The following is a 15,937-nucleotide window of genomic DNA, read 5'->3' on the forward strand; positions in this document are numbered from 1 at the left end:
TGTGTTTCATTCAGTTGCTGTCAGACGGCCCATAAGTAAAAATTATCAATATACCGTAAAAGTTTTAATAGCATTGAATACTTTCTCATTTCCCACTTTGTTATGCAATGTTTACTGCATGCAGCAGAGCCTGCGGTAATCGGAGAAGAAACCAACTGAGATGACAATTACATCTTTACCTGACGAGGGGTAATCAAGTTGTCTCTAGTTAGCTACGGGTTTGTTAAACCTGGGGCATTTTTTGTGGGAAGTGTTCCATTCAGGAACCCACTGTGTAGTATTTGAGGGTAACAGTTTCCATCATCTGGGAATTTTACTTGATGTACTCTCATGAGTACTTTACAGGAGAATGTGTGCGTGGATCAGCGACGTGTGGCTAATGTACAGCCAAAAGAGGGCAGTAATACACTGCAAGAAGCACAAACGGAAGACTACCACATGGTCATGGTCTCTTGTGGTTAGCAGTTTATTCGGAGAAACCAGGGCACACCAATCACCATTTCAAGCCTCCAGCAACAGATGGCACAGATTTGATCGAAGGTTCGGTTCCAGTACCCCCCTCTCCACAGTCAACTGCCAACCAGGCAGCATGTTCGTTCTCTGGAATCCTAACACGACAAGGGATCCATACAAAGACGACCGATCGTTCAGTGTGGTGGCGGTCATATAGGAGATCATGAACAGTCACAACCAATGGGTGTTGAGCATAGCACTGGTCACAAGCCGGATGCCTACTCAAGGAGTCGCCACCAATTAACAATGACTCACCATTGGATGAACAAATGTGGGTGGACAAATGTGGATGGACAAATGTGGATGGACAAATGTGGATGGACAAATGTGGATGGACAAATGTGGATGGACAAATGTGGATGGACAAATGTGGATGGACAAATGTGGATGGACAAATGTGGATGGACAAATGTGGATGGACAAATGTGGATGGACAAATGTGGATGGACAAATGTGGATGGACAAATGTGGATGGACAAATGTGGATGGACAAATGTGGATGGACAAATGTGGATGGACAAATGTGGATGGACAAAGATGGACAAATGTGGATGGACAAATGTGGATGAGGCCTCGAGCAATGACCACCAATTCTGCAGTGAATACACTGCATCTGAAAGCAGGGAGCACAGTTTGCTGCATCTTGCACGTGCGTAGGAAAAACCTGTTTGTCTGTCGACCATAAAGGTGTTAGTCTATAACACGCCTGAGCCCAGAAATGCTTGAAGGACGTCCCTCAACAGGAGGCGAAAAACCATAGTGTCTACCGAGTCTGTCAGTCCCATGGAGAGATCGGTGTAGATCCGAGGACCAAGTACACACCACAGGGATGCACACTATTGCACACGAAAGAAGACTCTTTATGCGAACTGCAATCTTGACCCTACACCTTGGCATGTGTTGTGGGAGGTAGAACTCCCTACCAGCAAAAAGGACACAGTAGTTGGGTGCTCAGGACAGCAGCAATGTGTATGCTGAGTCATACACCACGCTCCCATAACAGGATCAAAGCCTTGTAGAGCTGCAAAAGTGTAGAGTGGTCTGCATCCCAACTGGTGTAACTGAGACAGCGAAGAGTATTAAGGTGTAACCAGCATGGTCGCTTAAGTTGGTGAATATGGGGAAGCCACGTCAACCGGTCATCAAAGATCAACCACAAAAAAAGAGTGCACCACATTGAGCATTTGGCCATCGAGAGTTCTTGTTGGGGATGGACAGTACCAAGGCAACAGAAATGTATGACACACGTTTGGTGACGGACAACTGAAAGACTTGTGTGAGAGCCCAGGACTGAACTTTTCATATGGCACCCTGCAGACGGCAGTCAGCCACACTCACAGCTGAGGAGCAATAGTAGATGCAAAAGGAATCAGTATACAGACAGACAAACTATAGACCCCACACCTTAACTGAGACCATTCACAGCCACTAGAAAAAGAGGCACACTCAATACAGAACCCTGTGGTACTCCATTCTCTTGTATATGGGGAGTACTATGGGACACAGCCACTTGAACCTGGGGAGTATGGCATGACAAGAGGTTCCGGGCAAAAATCGGGAATTGGCACTGAGATCCCCAATCGTTGAGGCTAATAAGGATGTGGTGATGTCATGTGGTGTCATATGGCCTATGCAAGTCAAAGAAGACAGTGATAAGATGATAATGCCTGGGAAAAGTTAACCAAATAGCAGTCTACTGGCAGACCAAATTGCTGGCAGTAGAAAGGCCGTGTCAAAAACCTCCCTGGAACTCAGCTATAGACCGCTAGTCTCAGGGCACCAACACAACCGTCGGTTCACCACAAGTTCGAACAACTTTCAGAGAACGTAAGTGAGACTAATTTGGCGATATCTATCCATATGAAGGGGATATTTACCAGATTTCAGTTCTGGGACGATCACGTTTTCTCGCCACTAAGAGGGAAGCTCACCCTTGTTCCAGATATGGTTGAAAATGGCAAGGATGTGATCCTAGCAGTCCACTGTCAAATCTTTGAGCCTTTCGCTGTGGGTGCAGTCTGGCGCTAGAGCAGTGTCTGGGCAAAGGGCTGGGACACTGTGGAATTCACACTCACTGGACAGATAACGTTCAATGTGACATGTAGCAAATGGTAAAGGAAGTCGCTCTACCTGCTGTTTGAGGACACGAAATGCAAGCTGATTATTCTCAGACGAAAAGGCTCAAGCATAATGAAAAGCAAAATGTTTGGCAACAGCGTCTGGATTAGAGTAGACGATACCAGGTACACCCGCAAGGTACTAGTGTCCAGAGAGGCGTCTAATCTTCCCAAACCTGCGAAGGAGGGGTATGTGGTCCAACTGTAGGAACATACCGTTCCCAGCATTCTCGTTTCTGTTGCTGTTGTAGGAGGTGGCGGATTTGTTCAAATGGCTCTGAACACTATGGCACTTAACTGCTTAGGTCATCAGTCCCAAACAACTTAGAACTACTTAAACCTAACTAACGTAAGGACATCACACACATCCATGTCCGAGGCAGCATTCGAACCTGCGACCATAGCAGCAGCGCGGTTCCGGACTGAAGCGCCTAGAACCGCTCGGCCACAGCGGCCGGTGCTGATAGATTGGTTGCAGTTGTGTTCTGGGCAACCGCATCGATAACTTCATATGGTGTGGTGTGAAGGTCGATGGCAGTGGTGAAAGCATCCCAATAAGCTTTGGAGTGACGCAAAGACATTACAAACATTGACTGTGAGCGGGCGTTGATTGAAATCAATGGGGAAAGTTGAAAATTTATGCCAGACCGGGATTCGGATCTGAGCCCTCTGTTTACTAGGCAGATGTTCTAACCACTTAAACCACCCAGACACTTTCGAAACAGCGCCTAATACATAAAACGTTTTAGACATAAAATGTTCACGTTTGACAGTTTTTTTAACTACAGTTTTTGCTATGTTTGTATTTGAAATTCTGAATTTGAGTTCGTTTTGCCCATTTTACAGCAGCTTCCACACAATGAAAAGGTCATTTTGCCTATAATACATTTTACTTACAGAAAACCGGATGTCCGCATCTCGTGGTCGTGCGGTAGCGTTCTCGCTTCCCACGCCCGGGTTCCCGGTTCGATTCCCGGCGGGGTCAGGGATTTTCTCTGCCTCGTGATGACGGTGTTGTGTGCTGTTCTTAGGTTAGTTAGGTTTAAGTAGTTCTAAGTTATAGGGACTGATGACCATAGATGTTAAGTCCCATAGTGCTCAGAGCCATTTGAACCATTTTTTTTTTAACCGTGTGCACCATTTCCAAGAATTAATGTCTGAGCGGTATGTGTGAAGAACCCTATATATAAATATACCATAGGAAAGGGTGTGGGGTGGAGGCTGCGAGATCAGCACTATGTGGAGTATGCTCAAGAATTCTATTTGAACTGCATTAGATTACAAACAATAAACATATTTTTTCGTTGATTTGCTGAAGCGTTGCTCTGACGGAACACTCAATTCTTATGAGCTGATCCCGGAAGATGGCTTGAAGAACCTCTTTATGTTTGGCTTGCACAATTCCCTGTGACAGTTCACGAGGAGCTGCACTCTCATTTTCAGACTGCCAGTTTCATACGAATATGTAGTAAAAATGCCAGAATTTGTTGCCTGTAACAATGTAATACATACAGAGAAATGAAGGCTCAGGGATTTCTTCTTTCAAGTACCCGCATCCAAAAATACACCTCCTTCTAGTTTTTGTACTTCCACAACATTCTTTTTCCAGTGACAGGAGTATCATGCACAGAGCTGATTGAATCTTCGAGGCCGACATTAAGCAATAAACAATCTCTAAGCCTTCTAATTACGCATTAAATTAGTGCAGTGTGTCTATTTGACATTGAGTGTGAAGTTCACTCCAATGTTCCTTCGGAGATGCATGCATCTCCGAAGGAATATTGCAACGAACTTTACAGACACTGTCAAATACAGACACTGCACTAATCTATTTCTTGTTAAAGCCAAGGCTGACGAATGAGTGTCTCCCTCAGCGGGAATCACATAATTATGTGAGCACTATGTGAAGCAACACTGGGATATATGGAAGTTTGACTTCATCCGTGAAGCATGCTCAGATAGCTAGAGCGATTAAGACGACCGCTCGCGTAAAGCGGGAAATCCGGGTTCGACTCCCGGTATGGCACAGATTTTCATTTGTACTACCAAACCGTATAATTGTGGTGGTACCATATTAGCAATGTGTGAACACATTTCATGCCTTTTGATTATGGTTCAGTATCGCAGACACGGGGTTCCACTGACTGCGGAGATTTCCTAACATTAACCAACAATAAAAATTATAGTGCTAAACCGCTTGCAAGTTTTCATCAGCGTGAGCTTCATTAATTATATCTAATCACGACAAAAGTTAAAGGTTCCTGAGCTACTGCCTGTTGCACCTGTTTAGACAGAATTAAACATGTAAAGAATCGGTTTCTGACTTATCTATATGACGCAACACAATGTAAACTTTCTTAGTACCCATCAGTTAAGGAATTCTTTCGTGACTTTATGAGTACAATAGCCTCCAATGGAAGTTTGCATTCTGTTGATGATAACATTTTATGTACTAAAAACATACTTGAATATAAAAAAATGTGATATACTTAATGTTTGTTTCATTTTGTTTTACTTTGTAATTTTTATTACAAATGTTAACATTAGAGACCGTAAAATTTTCAAATCTTCTATGTCTCACTAGAAATCTTTCGCAGTCTGAAAAATCTTTGTTTCAACCATTGCAAGTGTGCGAACACTTACCGTTCACGTTACTCTAATTACGTGTCTCCAGACACGCTGAACCAAGCAAGTGACCGAAACCACACACCCCCCCTTTTTTTTTTGTCCGAATAAGATTTTTAACATATCCCAGTAACTTTAATGTTTCGGAACTTTTCGATTATTTATTATATGTATTTGTTCGGCACAATATTTAGTTGTGTTTTGACGGAAGAAGTAACGATAACGGTACATGGAATTTCAATCTTCTTCCTATGCACTAGCTTCAAACTAGCCATACTTTGTACATTCACCTTTTTTTCCCTCCTGCTGGCCTTTCAGGTGAGTAACATCCGGAAGCAGTTTCTATCGTGAATGTCAAAGCTCCCCGCCTGTAATTACTTTGGTGTCTTAATTTTTGTGGTAAATCAGTCATCACATTGTTGGAGAGGCAAATAAAATTTCATAACATACCTAACGAAAATTGTTAGGTATCAGAAATCTGTGAAAAAATATCGTGTCCGATAGTATAGTAACACATAACTACTCAATCATTAGAATGATATAAACTGCATGAACTTACCGGTCATTTAGGATAATGGCTTGTACACCAACAGCGCTTCTCAGTACTTCGGCGGACGGAATACCCGTATCGTTAGCCACCTGAAAGGACAAGTGCAAATGAGTATTTTCTGGTATTATTAGTTTTTAACGTATCTAGAATTTATAAATTAATTAATCTACGATTAACTAAAAGACTGATATGCTGCGTTCATTAATTTTACTTAAGAAAGGGGATAAACCAGATGTCAATTTTATTAACCATCAGAGGAGTTTTCTGCACAAGTTAATAGCACAGAAACCTTAGAGACTTTCCACGAATAGCTATAACGCATCACCTGGACCCAAAACGTGCAGGTGTAGAACTGAGGGAGAAACTCCCGTTGAAGTTTAGCATACATCGATATCCATTGGGATTTGCTGTTTTAAGTGGATTCACATTGTAACGTTACGCGCATGTAGGCGAGCAATTTGAATGCCCAGTATTGGCACGAGGTAAGATGAAATCATTGTATGGCTGAACGCTTGCGGGCATAGGGTTCAGGCCGCGCAGCGGCCGGTCCCCCTAGTTGACTGGTACGGGCGAGTCCAAGTACAGAAAGGCGAGCACCGTCGCCGGAAATAGGTAAATCCCAAAGCTGTGAATTTGGACGGCTGTTGTTCGCATGGCCTTTGTGTAGGAGACATACCAAAAATGGCGGAGTATCAGACAGGCTGAAAGATGGCTTCTTACAGCTCTTTAAGAATGCAGTCAAGTGCATCGGCGATCTCAGAAAAAATGAGGCGCATTCAGTGACACAACTATATTTCAATATCTTCAAAATTACAGAAATTAATATTTCACAGCGAATGAACATCTTCACAATAAATCTCTGAATTATTAAGTTAAATGTTTCAGGCAGTTTCAACAAACGATATCTCAGATAGTAAAATTACACACGATAGCTATCATCCCTGAAAGCCACTTATCTCTATCGGTTTTATTTATTAACATATTACGTCTTTTATATCTTTTTTATTATACAAATATCTGTTAGATCTTTTTAATTTCCGCAATTACATAGCAAATAAATACAGCATGACTGCATCACACATTTTCATCCTTATGTAGTCATTTAATGAACAGTTTAAACAGTTTACTATTGGCCAGTAACTTAATTTAAATCTTGACTGCAAGTGCTACAAAAAACTGTGCTAATTTAAAAGCGATTAATCGCATGCAGCCGCGCGGGATTAGCCGAGCGGTCTTAGGCGCTGCAGTCATGGACTGTGCGGCTGGTCCCGGCGGAGGTTCGAGTCCTCCCTCGGGCATGGGTGTGTGTGTTTGTCTTTAGGATAATTTAGGTTAAGTAGTGTGTAAGCTTAGGGACTGATGACCTTAGCAGTTAAGGCCCATAAGATTTCACACACACACAATCGCATGCATTAGTGGGAAACACAGCCGAAAAGAGAACCAAAAGACGCTTCTGTCACGAGGCATAAAAAATTGTTTAAACAATAAACAATATTGAACGAAAATTCGTTATTTAACACTAACGCACTTGCGGAAGAACGCTGTCTTGTTTACCTATGTACAAACTATTACTTACAAATTTGGAAATTTGTGGTAAGGTCTTATGGGACCAAACTGCTGAGGTCATCTACATATGTACTCCGCTAGCCACCAAGCGCTGTGTGGCAGAGGGCACAATTCGCGCCAAAGTCGTATCCGACCCCCCTCCACCACCTCTGTTCCACTCGCGGATCGCGCGAGGGAAAAACGACAGTCTGAGCGCCTCAGTTCGAGCTCTATTTTCCCTTATCTTTGAATGGTGATCACTGCGCGATTTGAAAGTTGGTGGTAATAAGACATGCTCTACATCTTCGGCTACGATCGGATTTCGGAATTTATTGAGCAGCCCCTTCCGTCTAGCGCGTCATTGGTCCCTAAGCTTACATACTGCTTAATCTAACTTTAACTTACGCTAAGGACGACACACACACCCTTGCCCCAGGGAGGACTCGAACCTCCGACGGGGTAAGCCGCGCGGACCGTGACAAGACGCCTGAGACAGCTCGGCTACCCCGCGCGGCCTATTACTTACATTTACTGTAAACGATCTGAGTGTAACCGAATTTCATTTTTTAAATATTGTTGTCATATATTAGTTTGGTCCGGAAAGTGGTCAACACTAATCAAATCATGACTGCAGCGTTTAAGACCAATGCATTTTTGTTGTGAATGGCCTTCAGCCAATGAAAAAACACACTAGCGAAAAATTACGGAGTCAAGAGGACACTAGGAGTTTTCGAATGAAGACCTCACAGGGCGATTCTGGACACTTTGTTTTGAGTGCTGAAAAAAAACAGACCTGCTTATGGTAACGTGTGCGATTCAGTCGTGTAGTGATTGATTCTGGGCGGCGAACGGCCACTAAATGCTCACGAGAGATCCAAATGTGCTCCAGTGTAGAACTAACTCTTTCCGCCTGTATTACGGAAATGAGGATAGACAGCGTATGCGTTACTATTCTTTGTGTCGTGTGTGTTAATCTGTAAATCATCATACGGGACTCTGCACTGTTTTGATGGTTGGTTGGTTGATTTGGGGGAGGGGAACAAACAGCGGGATCATCGGTCCCATCGGATTAGAGAAGGATGGAAAAGGAAATCGGCCGTGCCCTTTCTAAGGAGCCAGCCCGGCATTTGCCTGAAGCCATTTAGGGAAATGAAAACCTACATCAGGATGGCAGGACGCGGGTTTGAACCGCCGTCCTCCCGAATGCGAGTCCAGTATGGTAGCCACTGTGCCACCTCGCTCGGTAACTGTTTTGAGCTGGTGACTGTTTCGTATATTGTGATCACGAAATAGACTTAGTTTTCAGATATCTTTGATGACTGTTTAGTTTTGGGATTTTGCTACAACTCTCGTAACGCTCTCGACGTAACTTTACTGCATGTAATTTTTTAGGAATATCGGGAGATCACTTCCTGTCTATTTGAGATGTCCTTTCTTGAATACTCATTACCCAACATAATTCTCTGTCATCTACATAGATTACAAACTTTAAAACAGAACCGTTGTTATTAAATTATTCAGTTAACTTTTACTTTGTATTTCTGTGTATTTTACTAAGTACCAATGGATAGACTATTTTACTGCAGGATCACAGCTACAGGTATACGCAGCGAATTAGCTGCAGAGCATGCAATCAGACGTGCGCTGCTCGAGTCTTTGACTATATCGAGCTATTCATTTTAAACGGAGCCGCGCATAGCCCAAGTACCTAAAGTGCAAGCAACGGCAGGTAAAACTCAATTGATTTGCTCACATGGGATGCTGTTTACAAGAGCGATTACACTAGCAGTAACCGTTGATACAGTCGTAATATCTACGTCGTTGTTTAGTATTTTAGTGAAGCCTCGTGCAAGAAGCAAAGTCTGAAAATTTCGGGATTCAGTTCCGCAATCTCCCGGTTTCCAGGAACGCGCTTTCACACTAGATCACCAGGCCTGACAGAAAACTGCGTCACATGCCATAAAAGAAAACCCATGACCAATGGGGATTTAAACAGCACGTTTTTCGCCTCTTTAAAGAATAGGCTCACGAGTCTTGATAAGAATGAAAACAAAGAAATGCAGCCGGTTCCTAATGAGTAGCGACGTGTCTTTCCAGTGCTGCAACAGACGTAAATACACTATGTTGTTGTTGTCGTCGTCTTCGGTCCAAAAATTGGTTTGATGTAGCTCTCCACAACAATCTTTCCTGTGCGAGTCTCGTCATCTCTGTGTAACTACTGCCACCTACGTCCATCTGAACTTGCTTACTGTATTCGAGACTGTCTCCCTTTACAACTTTTATTCCCCCCCCCCCAAACACACACACACACACACACACACACACACACACACACACACAGAGACACTACCCTCCACTACCGAGATGACGATTCCGGATTTGATGATGGCTTCCTGCAGTAAAGATTTGCCGCAATTTCTTTCCCCTCTTTCCCAATTTAATTCAGTACCTTCTCCTTACTTATTCCCATCCGTCCCTCCCTCCCTCCATCCATCCATCCATCCATCCATCAATCTAATCTTCAGTGTTATTCTGCAGCACCACATTTAAGAAGTTAATATTACCGCCTTGTCTCAAATGAACATTAGTTATCAGTTCTACTCCCGCAATTAACACACACTATCATTGCAAGGTCCTTAATTCTGGTACTACATTCCACATTTTTGTATCACGGATGGTATCTCACTGCCTCACTTTCACCGTTCGGTACTGGGTTAAGCGAAGAGACATGTTTATGTTCCGGCTAGTGCGAACACATGTTCATTTGGCAGAGACGTTGCTTTCCATTCAGCCAAACTGACGTTTTGTCGTCTTGCGAGGCACCGCCAGCCTCTGCACTGGCGGCAGATTGGCAACGCTGGGCAGCAACTACCCCCACGACAGCGGCCCCGCCATCCCAGTGGAAACCACCTCCCAGGCAAACAGCAGGGCAGATTAACCCTCGCGCCAGAACAGGAGCTGTCCGTAATGCCGCGTTCACACAATTAAAGTGGCGCCACTGGTTGTGGCATACTATAGTTCCACCGCAGTTGCAGGTGTGAATTCCGTAACTAATTCTCATCCTTTAATACGAGGGCAGTTCAATAAGTAATGCAACACATTTTTTTTCTGAAACAGGGGTTGTTTTATTCAGCATTGAAATACACCAGGTTATTCCCCAATCTTTTAGCTACACAACACTATTTTTCAACGTAATCTCCATTCAATGCTACGGCCTTACGCCACCTTGAAATGAGGGCCTGTATGCCTGCACGGTACCATTCCACTGGTCGATGTCGGAGCCAACGTCGTACTGCATCAATAACTTCTTCATCATCCGCGTAGTACGTCCCACGGATTGCGTCCTTCATTGGGCCAAACATATGGAAATCCGACGGTGCGAGATCGGGGCTGTAGGGTGCATGAGGAAGAACAGTCCACTGAAGTTTTTTGAGCTCCTTTCGGGTGCGAAGACTTAGTGTGAGGTCTTGCGTTGTCATGAAGAAGGAGAAGTTCGTTCTGATTTTTGTGCCTACGAACACGCTGAAGTCGTTTCTTCAATTTCTGAAGAGTAGCACAATACACTTCAGAGTTGATCGTTTGACCATGGGGAAGGACATCGAACAGAATAACCCCTTCAGCGTCCCAGAAGACATTAACCATGACTTTACCGGGTGAGGGTATGGCTTTAAACTTTTTCTTGGTAGGGGAGTGGGTGTGGCGCCACTCCATTGATTGCCGTTTTGTTTCAGGTTCGAAGTGATGAACCCATGTTTCATCGCCTGTAACAATCTTTGACAAGAAATTGTCACCCTCAGCCACATGACGAGCAAGCAATTCCGCACAGGTGGTTCTCCTTTGCTCTTTATGGTGTTCAGTTAGACAACGAGGGACCCAGCGGGAACAAACCTTTGAATATCCCAACTGGTGAACAATTGTGACAGCACTACCAACAGAGATGTCAAGTTGAGCACTGAGTTGTTTGATGGTGATCCGTCGATCATCTCGAACGAGTGTGTTCGCACGCTCCGCCATTGCAGGAGTGACTCCTGTGACAGCTGTGCACGGCCGGCCCGCACGCGGGAGATCAGACAGTCTTGCTTGACCTTGCGGCGATGATGACACACGCTTTGCCCAACGACTCACCGTGCTTTTGTCCACTGCCAGATCACCGTAGACATTTTGCAAGCGCCTGTGAATATCTGAGATGCCCTGGTTTTCCGCCAAAAGAAACTCGATCACTGCCCGTTGTTTGCAACGCACATCCGTTACAGACGCCATTTTAACAGCTCCGTACAGCGCTGCCACCTGTCGGAAGTCAATGAAACTATACGAGACGAAGCGGGAATGTTTGAAAATATTCCACAAGAAATTTCCGGTTTTTTCAACCAAAATTGGCCGAGAAAAAAAAAATGTGTTGCATTACTTATTGAACTGCCCTCGTACTTATGGTAAATTGTTTTTTCAGAGTCGCCATTCTCAGTCATATTCCCTCACATCGAATACTCTCTCCTGCCCACTCCTCCGTATTCTCACCGACCTCCGTACTTTGCGCTAGGGAAGTGTAACTGACCTTGAACTCCTCGCTTTCTCCAAACCCTTACCTGCCTGTGGGAACCACCTCATCCCTCCCGATCCCCCTCGCTCACCTCAAGGCACAGGCTATGCCGGAATCCAGGGCAGCAGCTGTTCCTACTGCACATTAATCCTGAAAGAGTGATTCGGTGTGGAGCGGCCGAGGGGGTCAAGTGGACTGCGGTAGTCGTCGTATGGTTGTGGACCACCGCGGTTTCGGCGGGGACGGCCCTCGGTTAACATACAATACAAAACAATCCTCCTCCTAGTCCTGCAAGCCTCGATGGCTATGTGCTTCTGAGACATGACAAATGTAACAGAAGAGGTGGCGGTGTGGCTGCATAAATACGTGCAAACTTACTCCCCAATGCCGTGATCATGTCCAAAAATAGGACTAAAACCCGAAAATAGATAAATAATATTTTATATACTGGCCACACAAACCGCAGCCGGTCCTTGGCCTCACTCAGTCCAGCCTTCCACACTTTCCTGTCATCTGCATCTTCATCTCCCAGGTCCAGTATCTGCATGTCTCCCATGGTATTATCCTTACATCGCATTCTCGGCCGTCCCAGTGGTCTCTTTCCTTCAGCTTCTCCATCCATTACAGCCTTTATTACCGTGTTCTCCCCTCTCCTCCTCACATGTTCGTACCATCTCAGTCTCTTAATTTTCACACTCGCTACGACGTCAGGCAGTGTGTATAATTGTCTGAGTTCACTGTTTTGCCTTATTCTCCACTGTTCACTTTCTTCCAATGGTCCATATATTTTTCTCAGTACTTATTTTCAAAAATCACGAGTTTTTTCTCTGTTTTATTTGTCGGGGTTCATGTCTCAATGTTATGTTCAATGAAATTAAACTTTTCAACAGAAAGTGTCTTTAAACTTCCTAGCAGATTAAAACTGTGTGCCGGACCGAGACTCGAACTCGGGACCTTTGCCTTTCGCGGGCAAGGTTCGCAGAAGAGCTTCTGTAAAGTTTGGAAGGTAGGAGACTTGGTACAGAAGTAAAGCTGTGAGGACGGGGCGTGAGTCGTGCTTGGGTAGATAAGGTGGTAGAGCACTTGCCCGCGAAAGGCAAAGGTCCCGAGTTCGAGTCTCGGTCCGGCACACAGTTTCAATCTGCATGGAAGTTTCATATCAGCGCACACTCCACTGCAGAGTGAAAATCTCATTCTAGAAAGTGTCTTATCTGCGTAATGTACAATCCACGTAAAGCAGGTCAGCTCTCTAGCCTTAATCTGCACTCTCAGTTCTTGAATATTTGTATGGACACTCAAGTGTAACGTGAACATAAATTTTCTAAGCAACAGTCCTGCAGTTGGTTGGTTGGTTGGTTGGTTTGGGGGAGGGAGCATACGGCGAGGTCATCGGCCCTTCGGGCCGTGCTCTTTTAAAGGAACCATCCTGGCATTTGCCTAAAGCGATTTAGGGAAATCACGAAATCCCTAAATCAGGATGGCCGGACGCGGTTTTGAACAGTCGTCCTCCCGAATGCGAATCCAGTGTGCTAACCACTGCGCCACCTCGCTCAATCATTCCTGCAGTTTCAAAATTCAAGCGTATACTTTTCTGCTCAAATCTTACACTGCTTCCATTTGGGCCAACTCCTCACATTGCAGACACTCATACCTCTATGGATATTTTCGCACACTAAGTCTACAAACACAGTAATTCGCATTGATCAAATTTCTGCACCTTTGCTCATAATGTAATACTCGCGAATTATTCGTTGCAATGTCCAAAGAACAAACCCCAAGTGGCCACTTTTAGAGATTTTAAGCGCCTGTAGTTGTCTGAACTTCCAGCAGATGCCTGTGATATCTGTTGTCAGGGGTCAAAATGGTTCAAATGGCTCTGAGCACTATGGGACTTAACTGCTGAGGTCATTAGTCCCCTAGAACTTAGAACTAGTTAAACCTAACTAACCTAAGGACATCACAAACATCCATGCCCGAGGCAGGATTCGAACCTGCGACCGTAGCGGTCTTGCGGTTCCAGACTGCAGCGCCTTTAACCGCACGGCCACTTCGGCCGGCTGTTGTCAGGGAATGACAGGAAATAACTTATAAATTATGAAGCACCTAATTTCACAGAGAGACTCAATAATATATACGATAAACACACTCCGATAAAAACTGTAAGAGTGATGAGAAAACCTGCACCACAGCTTACCGTTCAACTCCAACAGCTTTTGAGTATCAGATACGCAGCACACAAGAAATATAAACGACATCTAAACTCCGAGTATTATCTTACCTCCAAGCGACTACGCAACCTAGTTAGTCTGTCGGTGAGAGATGCAAAACTCAGGTACGCCCACTCGTTAACTGAGGCCTTTCACAGGCCCTCCGTCTTGTGGGAAATCGTCGAGGGCTAGGAACAACCAAACTTCAATCTGCAGCTGAACCTGTCGTTTCTATTGATGATCTAAATGTATTTCGCCAGGCCTTCATCAATACTTGACCAGTGCACAAGGACGCAAACTATCTCTGCGGTCGGCACAAATGATAACCCTTAACAGTCAGGAAGTCAGTTACGCGAATTCGTTCTGCAGCTGCAAGGCACGACAATATTACAACATAAGTGATTAGTTTCCTCGTCGACCCATTACTGCCGATAATAACGTACACAGAGGTGGCACAAGTCATGGGATACCTCCTAACACCGTGTTGGACGACCTTTTGCCCGGCGTAGGCAGCAACTCGTCGTGGCATGGACTCAGCAGGTCGTTGGAATTCCTCCGCAGAAATAGCGGGCCACGGCGCCCCTATAGCCGTCCATAACTGCGAAAGTGTTGCCGGTGCAGGATATTGTGCACGAACTGGCCTCTCGCTTATGTTCCATAAATGTTCGATGGGATTCATGGGTGGCCAAATCATTCGCTCGAATTGTCCAGAATGTTCTTCAGAACACCGAGTAAGTTCATTTCACCAGTTTGTTCCTAAATACAGATTTTACAATAAAACGCACACGCTACGCCAAACGAACCGCAGTGTGTGTTGCCCTATACCAAGTCATGATACACTTGTCGAGACTCGCCAGCGTGAGTCGAGAAAGATTGACACTTGGTCCTATCCTCGGCCAGTTTACCACGTGCAAGCAGCTTGTGGCCCAGTTGTAGACGCATTCTGGGCCGGGCGTCCGCATGTACATTGCAGGTGGTCAGCATTCCCATGATGGTGACAACTATACACGCGCGATTTGCTGCCCGTATGCCTCTAGCCCTTACATAAGTTTGATAACGTCATAATTTACACAATACAACATCAAAGTGTGAACTCACAATTATCGGTATTTCATTAAACCCTACGCTTGTGAACACTGGTCTGCAAACCATGGCTATAAGAACGTGTAAATGAGGGAACACCGTTACTTTCAGTAGTTTCCGCCCACGTCTGTGAAGAAAGTTTTTCCATTTTTTTCCTTTCTTTTCGTTAGAGGTGACTTTCTCTTTGTCTTGCCTTACTCAGCTTCCTATGATTTCTTTCACTCAGTGGGCTAACGAACCGTGTCAGATTTACTGTTGACAGCAGGCATGGCGAGGCAGTGAAAATGCGTCTTTACCTGGGTAGAATGTTCTCCGCAGCTGGTACGGCCGCAAGCACATCCCTTAGATAAGCAACTGAAAAATATTCAGTGTTAATGGTAGATCGGAAGTTTTTGTATTCCTTGTCTTTATCTAGACAATTTTCATGCAACTTCATTTCTCCGAAAGCTACCTGTGTAAAAATATAATACGTGTTTAATTTTTTGTGGGGATTATGAGGGCCTGCAGTTGCGCCGTAAGCTAGCTTTTCAACACGCTGATGTCAAAATACCTATCGCCACGGTTTTAAATACCGGTTAAAATGAAATCGTATGTGTGCACTTCAGTGTCTTCGTCACCTGCGCTACAGACTAAGATGAACAGAAAACAAAAATGTTGTACCCGAAAGTGATTGGCGTGCAAATATAACAAGCGGCCATTAAATACATTGATGAACACTAAGATTAACTGCACAAAATTACACGAGGTACCAGATTATGCA

General features: G+C 44.6%; 1 protein-coding gene across 1 annotated transcript in view; it reads right to left on the bottom strand.

The window, feature by feature from the left end:
* The window catches only part of LOC126248409 (uncharacterized), a 410,584-nt gene that overhangs the window by 284,473 nt on the left and 110,174 nt on the right, over nucleotides 1–15,937 (bottom strand). The window contains exon 2 of the mRNA XM_049949365.1: nucleotides 5,815–5,894. The gene's annotated coding sequence lies outside the window, so the exon portion shown is untranslated. The remainder of the gene's footprint in view (nucleotides 1–5,814; nucleotides 5,895–15,937) is intronic.

The sequence above is a fragment of the Schistocerca nitens genome, chromosome 3 (genome assembly GCF_023898315.1).
Source record: "Schistocerca nitens isolate TAMUIC-IGC-003100 chromosome 3, iqSchNite1.1, whole genome shotgun sequence".
Lineage (NCBI taxonomy): Eukaryota > Metazoa > Arthropoda > Insecta > Orthoptera > Acrididae > Schistocerca > Schistocerca nitens.